Source organism: Lactuca virosa, chromosome 8, assembly GCF_052849685.1.
Source record: "Lactuca virosa cultivar CGN04683 chromosome 8, Lactuca_virosa_CGN04683_v6, whole genome shotgun sequence".
In the NCBI taxonomy this organism is placed as follows: Eukaryota; Viridiplantae; Streptophyta; class Magnoliopsida; order Asterales; family Asteraceae; genus Lactuca; species Lactuca virosa.
In genome coordinates, this window is record NC_136433.1 from 43,304,718 (window position 1) to 43,316,170 (window position 11,453).

The following is an 11,453-nucleotide window of genomic DNA, read 5'->3' on the forward strand; positions in this document are numbered from 1 at the left end:
GATTAGGAAACTTAATGCAAGAAGGATGTTTCCAAGGAGTTGATCTCCTTTGGAATGCTCTGTAATGTTTGTTGTCAAGTCTATCTGACTTTGTGCATAATCATTACAAGAGGATCAATGCATATAAGTTTAGAATCTAACAGATTTCAGTAAATGGCATGAATTTGGAATTCTTGCATTTGCAGTAAGGATTTGGGACTATGAAAAGAGGATCATTGGAGTTATGTTCAATTGATCTATTTCACAAAGTAAAGATCATAGACAAACATAGTATGCATACTTGGTGTATGGCATGACTAGTGTTTAGAAAACATAGTGTACATGCTTGGAGCATGGGACAACTATTGTTTTAAATTCAAGAATAAAGTTGATAGCTGAAACAGTATATAATGAATAATGTGTAATCATATGGTGATAAATAAAAGGTGTTTTATTTATGTTCATAGGTTTTGATACCATATTCGATTCAATTATTCTTGTGTTTCATTTTGCATGTTTTGACTTCCAGAATAAACTAGGTCATTGTTCTGGATGACTAAGTTATTCAAACCATCCACAGTCGGTCATATGTTGGAAGTAGATATGAATTAAGACTGTCATGGGTTGGCTTGTAGAGGTCTAAGATGTTGGACAAAGGGCTACAACACTCATGAGTGCTCATAAGTTCTGAGTATTGGATTCAACCCGCGCTCATTGGAATCACTTCATGGATTTTATCACGAGTGATCATGAGACGATAATATCTTATATTCTTCAAACCTAGAGATATGAGTTGTTACTATGAGTTGGTTATACATTGATTGCACGAAAACGCATTGGTAACTCGATGTTATAAAACGTGCCTTTGTGTATGATTCAACAAGTAGTAGAACAAGCCAAATGAGTCGAAGTTTATCCATTCCTTTTACCTTCGGGATAAAAGTGATATCTGTGGGCCCCTCGATGATTTGGTGATGACAAACGTAAGTGCTCGGCCGGGCCTGGACTGATTTGATTTGTTCAATTAGTCAGTCGTCATAAATCGGAAATCGGGAAACAACAAATGGACAGAGAGAATGATTATAATCCATGTCTCAGTCCATATGATATCTAGAATGGAGGAATATATGATCCCTTATCTAATGGACATGTCATTTGATTTGTTCAGAGTTTGACAGCGGCTTTAAGAGCTACGATTGCTATTCGGGATCTTGGAGTCATACTTGAATAATAGTTTTAGACTTATCCAAGTGGGAGACTGTTGGATTAGGTGTCTAAGCCCATAACTATTATTGGTATGTATTCGACCCGAGAGTAGCATGGTCCATTTGGGTTGCATATCATCAGGACAATTTGTTAGGATGGACTTTTGAGAGAAGGTTATTTATGGTTTATTAATATATTATAAGTAATAATATATTAATATGAAATCATATGTTTTAATTAGTAGTGATCAAGAATTAATTTGGAATTAATTTAGTGGTCGAAAGAGACTAATTAAATCTATGGGGACTAATTATGATAATTAGTTATATTTATATGTGTTGGGCTTATGATCCATGTTGGACCAAGTTTATGTATGGATACATAAAGAGTTGGGCCACATGAACCATGGATCATAAAACCCATGGGTATGGCTTTGGGTTATATCCATGACCCTAGAAATCCCACATATAAATAGATACTTCATTTCCCAAAATCGCCACTTGTATCTTTTTAGAGTTCATGGTGTCTTTTGTGTGCATGGAATTCTCTCTCAAGTTCATCCTTTGTCCATGGTGTGTTGTGATTCCATTTGAGGCTTCCACACTATTGGGGCTAAGCTCTTTAAGGCCAAATACACCAAGAATTCAAGCTCCATCAAAAGGTATGTCATGCTAACTAGTATATTATAATTTTATGTTAAATGCATGCTAGTTGTAAGATTAATACCTTGGAAACCATTTGCATGTATAATTAGTGAAAAGATAGATCCAAGGTATTTAGGGTTGTATGTGCACCATAGGATGTTGTAGTATACCAAAACCCAACATATATATCTCTGCCAGCCTCTCCGCAGAAGAGCTCTCACTGATAGCAAGGAAGTGAGCGCTCTTCGTTAGCCAGTCCACAATCACCCAAATTGCATCAACAGCCCTCACTGTTCTCGGCAATTTGGTGATAAAATCCATAGAAATCTGTTCCCACTTCCACTGGGGAACCTCCAGCGGCTGCAACTTGCCATTCGGGCGCTGGTGTTCGGCCTTGACTCGATGACAGGTCAAGCACCTTTCTACTATCCATGCAACATCCCTCTTCATACAGGGCCACCAGTAGTCTCTCTTCAGGTCCAAATACATCTTCGTGGCCTCGGGGTGGATTGAGAATATCGATCTATGCGCCTCCTCCATCAAGGTGCTACGTGCCCTGCCCGAATACGACACCCAAATCCGACCACGAAAGGTCATGAGCCCTCGACTATCCATCACAAACTCGGACACCTGTCCAATCACCCGCTCCCTTTTGCGATTCTCCGGTCTCACAGCCTCTGCCTGGGCCTCTCGGATGGTATCCAACACAGGAGTCATCACCGTCATCCTCATATAAATATCGCGTATCGGAGCACTCTCCGCCCTACGGCTCAGGGCATCGGCTACAACGTTAGCCTTGCCAGGACGGTACAGGATCTCGCAGTCATAATCCTTTACCACATCCAACCATCTCCTCTGGCGCATGTTCAGGTTGGGCTGATCCATCAATTACTTCAAACTCTTGTGGTTCGTGTATATGATACACCGAACCCCATACAAAAAATGACGCCATATCTTGAGGGCAAACACCACGACCCCCAACTCCAAATCGTGGGTGTGATACCTCACCCCGTAAGGCTTCAGCTGCCTCGATGCGTACGCTACCACGTGCCCTCTCTGCATAAGCACCGCACCCAACCCCGATATCGATGCGTCACAATACACCATGAAATCCTCCATTCCCTCTGGAAGGGCTAACACCGGGGCTTCGCACAGCTTCTGGCGAAGAGTCTCAAACGAGGTTTGCTGCTCTGGACCCCACGTAAAAGCAACGCCCTTCCGGGTCAACCTGGTGAGTGGCATGGCAATCTTGGAGAAATCCTTGATAAATCTCCGATAGTAGCCGGCCAACCCCAGAAAACTCCTGATCTCGGTGGGGGACCTCGGCACCTCCCAACTCATCACTGCCTTAATCTTGGCCGGATCGACCAATATCTCATTCTGATTAACGAGATGCCCCAAGAACTGGACCTCTCGTAACCAAAAATCACACCTGGAGAATTTGGCATAAAGCCTCTCCGATCTCAAAACCCCGAGGATCTCCCTCAAATGCTCCTCATGCTGCTCTCGGGATCTCGAATACACCAGGATATCGTCGATGAACACGATCACCGATCGATCCAACATCGGCCTGCACACCCTGTTTATGAGATCCATGAACGCTGTCAGTGCATTGGTAAGTCCAAAAGGCATCACCACAAACTCGTAATGCCCATAACGAGTCCTGAACGCCGTCTTCTGGATATCCTCATCTCGCACTCTCATCTGATGATATCCAGACCTCAAATCTATCTTGGAGAACCAAGACGCTCCCTGTAATTGATCGAATAGATCATCGATCCTTGGTAAGGGGTAACGGTTCTTGACCGTCAACTTGTTCAACTCCCGGTAATCAATGCACATCAGGTGTGAACCATCCTTTTTCTTGACAAAAAGGATCGGCGCTCCCCACGGCGAGCTACTCGATCGAATAAACCCCTTCCCCAGCAGCTCCTGAAGCTGCGAGGATAACTCCTGCATCTCTGGCGGCGTAAGGCGATAAGGCGCCTTGGCGATAGGCGCTGCCCTCGGAACCAAATCGATACGGAACTCCACCTGCCTCTTGGGAGGCACACCCGGAAACTCCTCGGGAAAACCATCCGGGAACTCACGCACTATCGGAACATCATCAACCGAACTCGGCCTCTCTGCGGCCACTCGTGTATCCATCACATAAGCTACAAACCCGCTGCAGCCCTGCTGTAAACTCTGTCTCGCTCTGGCAGCCGAACAAAATGCTGACCCACATCGGGTACCCTCGCCATATACAGTCAGTACTCCCCCACTAGGGTCTCGTATCGACACCGTCTGCCGCTCGCAGTTTATAATCGCCCCAAATCGGCTCAACCAATCCATACCCACTATAACGCAAACGTCCCCCATCGCAATCGGGACTAGATCTATCGGGAACTCAACACCGAAGATCTCGAGCACACATCCTCGAATCACATCAGTAGCATATACCGCTTGCTCGTCAGCTATAGAAACTCGTAGAAGTCGACTCAACGCCTTTCGTCGAGTACTGATGTGCTGGCTAAACGCTAATGACACGAAAGATTGACTCGCACCCAAGTCAAATAACACCAAAGCAGGTACAGAACTCACAAGAAAAGTACCTAAGTATACCACAGAATAAGCACAATATCTCAAACTCAGTATAAATAAATAAAAGAATACATACCAGCCACGAGATCGGGCGCTGTACGGACCTCCTCCGCTGTCAACTGAAAGGCTCTCCCGTGAGCCTTCGGTGCCTCGGTCTTTGCTGGCCGAACCTCGGTAGCTCTAGCAGCAGGTGCAGATCCCTGCACTGATCCCTGCAGTAGCTGCGGGCACTCGGCCTTCCGATGGCCTGTCTGGTTGCAATGAAAGCAAACCGAAAATCCCTTGGGGCAATCCCTCGCGATATTCCCCTCCTTCCCACACTTGTAGCACACACCCGCTCTGCACACCCCATCATGGCTCTTGCCGCACTTCCCGCAAGTGCGGCCCTTCGGACCTCCAGATCTCGAATCAGCGAGATTTGCCCGCTTGGCTGCCGGCTGAGACTGCACCGGCCGCCTATCCCTCCTCTGAGACTCGGCCTCCTCCCTGGCCTGAGTCTCTAGCTCAATCTCCCTCTTCCGGGCATTCGCCTGGAGCTCGGCAAATGTCCGATATGTCGAGTTCGCCACGAACTCACGAATGTCCCTCCTCAGTATGCTCAGATATCGGCTCATACGTGCCTACTTGGTAGGCACGTGCTCAGGGCAAAACAACGCCCTCTCATGAAACATCCGTGTAATCACAGTCACGGACTCCGTCCCCTGCTTGAGGGACAAGAACTCCTGCGCCAACCGTTCCCTCTCCACCGGGGAACATACTCATCTCGGAACATGGTGGTGAACCTCTCCCAGGTCACCGCTGTAATCTCTGCAGGAGTGAAGTCTGCCGTAACAAAATTCCACCAGTCCTTCGCTCCCAAGCGAAGCTGGTTCAGCGCGAACCGTACTCTCAGATGCTCCGGACAAGAACAGGTGTAGAAACATCCCTCAATGTCAGAGATCCACCTCATCGCGGAAATCAGATCCTGAGTCCCATCAAACTCTGGTGGCTTCGTGTTGCTGAACTCTCGGTACAGCAACGAGTCACCCCCCTGTGGCCTGGCAGCGGCGACGGCTGCGGTGGCTGTGGCAACAGCAGCCTCGGCAAGAGAAGCATACCGCTCATCAAACGTCTCAATCAAAGTGGTCTTGATAGACCCAAACATCTCAGGAATCTCAGCTCGAATGGCTGCGGACACCTCCTCGTGAATCAACCTACGGATCTCCTCATCACTGGTACCACTGGTACCACTGCCTCCTGGGTGGTAGCGCGTCCCAACCATGATGTCTCTGAAATACAACACAAAAGAAGTCAGAGACTCGCTCGAGTATACTCACACTCGATACTCAACCCTACTTGTTCTTTAGTCCCCTAAGGATTCTTACTTGGACTGCTCACCGATCCGGTGTTTCCAGTAGTACGGGCCCTTATATTACCTTCCACAACGCATCGGTATTCACCCAAAGTCTTCCTCCTAGGATCCCAGATCACAAGTACTCTATATCTCACTAAACTCAGGCTACTCTCCAGTAGACCACTCATAGGCTCCTCGCTGCTACCTACTCACTCACGAAGTATCTCATAGCAGTAGTAACTCCTAGGCTAAGGCATCACAAATCAGGCCCACTCTAGTCCTAACTATGAATACCTAGTCTACTCTAGCACGCATAGCATATCACATAATATCTCATAACACATAATGTAAGGGTATTTTGGGAAATCACCGTTCGGGCGCTGGCTACTTGTACACATTGCTTCGTTTTGCGTTTCTCAAAAATCTTTTTCTCTTTTAGAAAATTGTTTCTTTTATGCAAAAGTTCTCAAATCCTCAGTTTGAGTTTAGATACGCCCGCAGGTGCATCCGAATCTCTCAAACCAAGGCTCTGATACCAACTTGTAACAACGTAAATTTTTAAAACAATTTTTCATTTTTCATACATGATAAAACTCATATAATATTCTCAAGATCTCATGTGTCAAATGTTATCATAATAAAACATATCCCAGAATCTCAAAACATAATTCTCTGCCAGTGTGTACAAATCATGCCGGCGCCTTCCCGCGATCCTCGCTGGTACCTGAAACACATATCGCATAACACGGTAAGCATAAACGCTTAGTGAGTTCCCCCAAAATACCACATACAACACATAAGCCACTCGAGGCTATAACTCGATATGACCCTCCGGTCAATGTGTCTCAGCGGGACCCTCTAGTCCCGTAGCTCGTTGGACCCTCCAGTCCGGTCTAGCTCGTTGGACCCTCCGGTCCGGTCTAAATCGTTGGACCCTTCGGTCCAGTCTGAATCGTTGGACCCTCCGGTCCGGTCTATATAGCATACATATAACACAATGCACATAAACTCAAAGAGAAAGAGAGGGCCGATTTGTTACCTCAAAGTGAAGCTCCTTGCTCCAAGATCTCAGAATGACAACCTCCTTTGGTCCTTCTTGCTGGAACCCTTGTTTTCCTTTGCAAAATCAAACCAAAACGCACTCACAATCTCAAGTAAAGCTCAAGACTCTCTCACAAGCTCAAGGGCGTTTAGGGTTTCTTCTCAGAGAGGTGTGGTCGCAAATGAGGCTATAAGTGCCTTTAAATAGGACCCAAACCCGGGGATCTAGGGTTTCCACTTACAGCGCCTACTCGGCGAGTCTACTCTTGGACTCGTCGAGTAGTTCATTAAACTTGTGTGGCCACCCCGCTTCTACTCGACGAGTCATAGCACCAACTCGTCGAGTAGATCAGTGATCCTCAAAAATAAATAATTAAAAATAACATACCTGAAAATCCGTATGTTACAATTAATATTCAATATATAATACTCTATCACTGACTAGTAAAAGTTTTGGCTTGGTCGGTCAAAGCATTAATCACAGTGTCATTGCCTGTGCAAGTTGTTGTTCAAGTTTCCCACATTTTGCATCACTTTTTTCACATTGCGTCTCAACTAACTCCTTCAACTTTTCGATCTCACCTTTCGTCTCAACACTCTCTTTATCGGCATTATAATCCGACGAATAACACGATTCACTACAGCCCTTACTCGAAGGAATCGCCTTGCCATATAAGTCAAATCCATATAATCTTCTTTTACGATCATGTCCTCCAACAACATCACAAAAGAGTTAGTCTTCATCAATTTGCTCTCCTATTGCTTCCAACTCATCACGATGTTCCATACAGAAGCACCTTTTTTCCCTTGGATTTGTCACCAAATGCTCCACTTAATTGAAATTGGGAAATCTTTCCTAAATATAGCAAAAAAAAAACAGATTAATCAATACAACACCATTTGACCTTTCTTAGAACATGTAAACAGTTAAATAAAAAACAACCACGATAATGGTTCCAGCGTTTCATGAGCAAATAGAGACAAAACAAAATTGAAATAGTGCTTGTGTTGCAAGAAAATAATAAATATTATTTAGTTAACATATAATCATGCGAAAATAGAGACAAAAGAAAATTTCCAAGAAGATATGTTTAATGCCTTATTTAATGAGCTGGACAGAATACACAAGTGTAAATAAAATAGAAATCAACATAAAAATCATGAGGGAAAAAAGGCAAGAGAGAAAGAAAACAAAACCAAAAAGCAACGAAAATTTTCTACAACAAGAAACTGTAAATTAAAAGTACCCTAAATAACAAAAAACTTCATGCACGCATCAGTTCCAAGGGGAAAAGCCAACCAAGGTTGGGTTGTTGGGGTTAACTGCAAAAGGGCAAATTTGTCAATAACAGGAAAAGTAGATGCAGTGTAATGAGGCAACCAAGCAGTAGAAAAAACAAGCCATTAGCTAACTTCACCATGCATGTTGGTCAAAACACAAGGCCTATCAGGATATATCTTATGGAAATGCTTGTTCACAATGAGCATAAAGAAAACAAAATTAGTATTCGAATTTACCTGTTCCAGATTCTAGACTGTGATGACCCGAATTACAATCCACGTTCCCAACAGTATACGATGGGCAATTCTCAATCAGAAATGAAATATCGTCATCGCATAAGGGTTTGGGAATTTTGGCAATTGTATTGGTCTCCAGAGGGAAATTGGAAAAGGCAGTATATATTTATGTGTTTAATTTTGTAATTTTTTCTTTTTATTCTTATAGCTTATATTGAGTATCTAAATCTTAAAATATTTAAAATAAAAACAAATATTTGTAAAGTGAGTATTTTGAAGCCCGTTTGGACTAAAATTATGTTCATTTTAAAAAATGTGAATTTAAGAATCTAAAAAAATTAATAATGCAAGCATTAAGGAACAAAATCAATATTTCAAATTTCAATTCCATAACAACTTCCGATATTGACAAAGTATTATAATTTTCTTTATATAAATTTAATAACCGTTTTTAGAAAAAAAATACTTAAATCATAACTTATCCTTAATTGACTTTTATTTTATAAGGTTTAATTGACTTTCCTTATTGAATGGTATTAGCATAAATAATTTGTACATAATGCTTTAAAATTTGATTCTCCTTTAAGATTCTTCACATCGTCAATAATGCCCAACAAAGTAGCTACAACATTTTGTTCTATAGCAATTTTCGTAACTAAATAGCTACATATTTTTTCACGGTAGCAAAATAGTTACAAAATACAGTTCAGTAGCAAAATTTCGTAGCGGAATAGCTATGGAATTTAATTTCGTAGCAAAATAGCAATGGAATTAACTTCCGTAATCAAATTTCATAGCATAATAGCTACTGAATATTATTCTGTAACAGAATAACTACGAAATTTAGTTTCGTAGTAATTTTCGTAGCAAAATAGCTACGTAATTTTATTCCGTAACCAATTCGGTAGCAGATTAACTACGGATTACAATTTCGTAACAATTTTCCGTAACTAGTTGGGGGTTTGCTACAAACGTTTATTTCGTAGTGAATTTTGTAACAAAAAGCTACGAAAAGTCATTTTGTAGCATATTCCATAGCAAAATAGCTACGAAATTTTATTCCATAGCACCTTTTCGTAGCTATTGAGGAATTTTCTTGTAGTGCATGTCCAGCCACCTGTGCTGCCTCATGTTCAAGTTCGACTGGTCCATAAGATATCGCAAACTCTTATGATCCGTGTAAACAGTATAACAGACCAAATAAAGATAATGTCTACAAATCTTGAGGGCAAACACCAGTGCCCCCCAACTCCAGGCCATAAGTAGGATATCGCGCCTCATGCGGCTTCCGCTGCCGAGAAGCATAAGCAATCATTTATCCCCTCTGCATAAAGACCATCCCCACACCAATGATTGATGCATCACAAAATACCACAAAATCCTCAACACCCTCTGGAAGGGTCAACACTGGGGCCTCACATAACCTCTGTCGTAGCGTCTCAAAAGCAACTTGGTGCTCAGGGCCCCCATCGGAAATCCACTCCCTTCCTCGGCAGATGAGTGATGGGTACTACGATCTTGGAGAAGTCCCAAATAAATCTCTGATAGTATCCTGCAAAAACCCAAGACACTCCTGATCTCTGAGGGAGATTTCGGAACCTCCCACTGCATCACGGCCTCGATCTTGGCCGGATCAACCAAAATCCCGTCTTGGTTAACGAGATGTCCCAGGAACTGGACCTCTCGTAACCAAAACTCACACTTCGAGAACTTGGCATACAGTCATTCCCACCTCAATACTCCCAAAAGCTCTCGAAGGTTCTCCTCATGCTGCTCTCTAGTCTTGGAATACACTAAGATATCATCAATGAACACAATAACAGATCGGTCGAGCATCGGCCTGCACACTCGATTCATCAAATCCATAAACACTGCAGGCACACTAGTGATCCCAAATGGCATCACCACGAACTCGTAATGTCCATAATGAGTCTGGAACGCGGTTTTCTCGACATCCTCCTCTCTCACCCTCACCTGATGATACCCTAACCTCAAGTCGATCTTGGAGAACCAAGACGCACCTTGTAGCTGATCAAAGAGGTCATCAATCCGCAGAAGGGGATAACGCTTCTTTACTGTTAACTAGTTCAACTCCTGGTAATCAATCATTCGACGCTCCCCACGGCGAACTCCTCAGTCTGATGAACTGCTTGCCTAACAACTCCTGAAGCTGAGAGGAGAACTCATGCATCTCGGCCGGTGCCAAGCGGTACGGTGCCATGGTAATCGGAGCCGCACCTGGCACTAGATCAATCATGAACTCAACCTGCCTCTTAGGAGGCACATCGGGTAACTCCTCCGGGTATACATCGGTAAACTCCCTAAAAACTAGCACATCTAAAAACGATACCTGCTCCGCCACCCGAGTATCAACCACACAGGCAAGATAACCCACACACCCATGCTGAATATATTGTCGAGCCCTGGCTGCCGAACAAAACCCTGAACCAACCCTGGTACCCTCTCCATAGATATCCAGTTCTCCCCACTTGGGGTTTGAACTACTACTCGTTGGCCCTCGCAATCGATCATGTCACCAAACCTGCTCAGCCAATCCATCCCCACTATCACACATACATCCCCCATGGGCATAGGGATCAGATAAATCAGATAAGGCACCCCGAAGATCTCCAATACACAACCCTGATACACTCTGGATGCAGAAACCATGTGTTCGTTGGCGATAGAAACCCGCAACGGAGACTCTAACTCTCCAATAGGCATATCAAACTCCCTACTAAATGTCTGGGATACAAAAGACCGACTCGCACCCCAGTCAAAAAGATAGCAGACAAAGATTTCACTAGGAAGGTACCTAACATAATCATAAATATAAGCTTACCATAAAATAATCGACAGAACAGTAAATAGAAACATACCCGTCACGACGTATGACACCGCCCTGGCCTCCTCCACCATGAGCTGAAAAGTGCAACCTTGAGCCCCTGGGGCTCCACCCTGCCCTGTCTCCCATTAGTAACCCTCAGAGTAGCCGGCGTTGGAGCCTGTGCCGGTCTAGCAGCAAGCAAGGGACAGTTGGCCATCACATGACCAACCTGGTCGTTGTGATAGAAAATCTCGGTGCTGGGTACTGGAGGCTGCTGACGGAAGTCCCTCGCAATGTGGCACTGTCTGCCACATTTTTAGCA

General features: G+C 43.9%; 1 pseudogene; it reads right to left on the minus strand.

Moving 5' to 3' along the window:
* The window catches only part of LOC145130293 (metal tolerance protein C2-like), a 36,965-nt pseudogene extending 25,742 nt beyond the window's left edge, over positions 1-11,223 (minus strand).
* Positions 11,224-11,453: the final 230 nt, after the last annotated feature.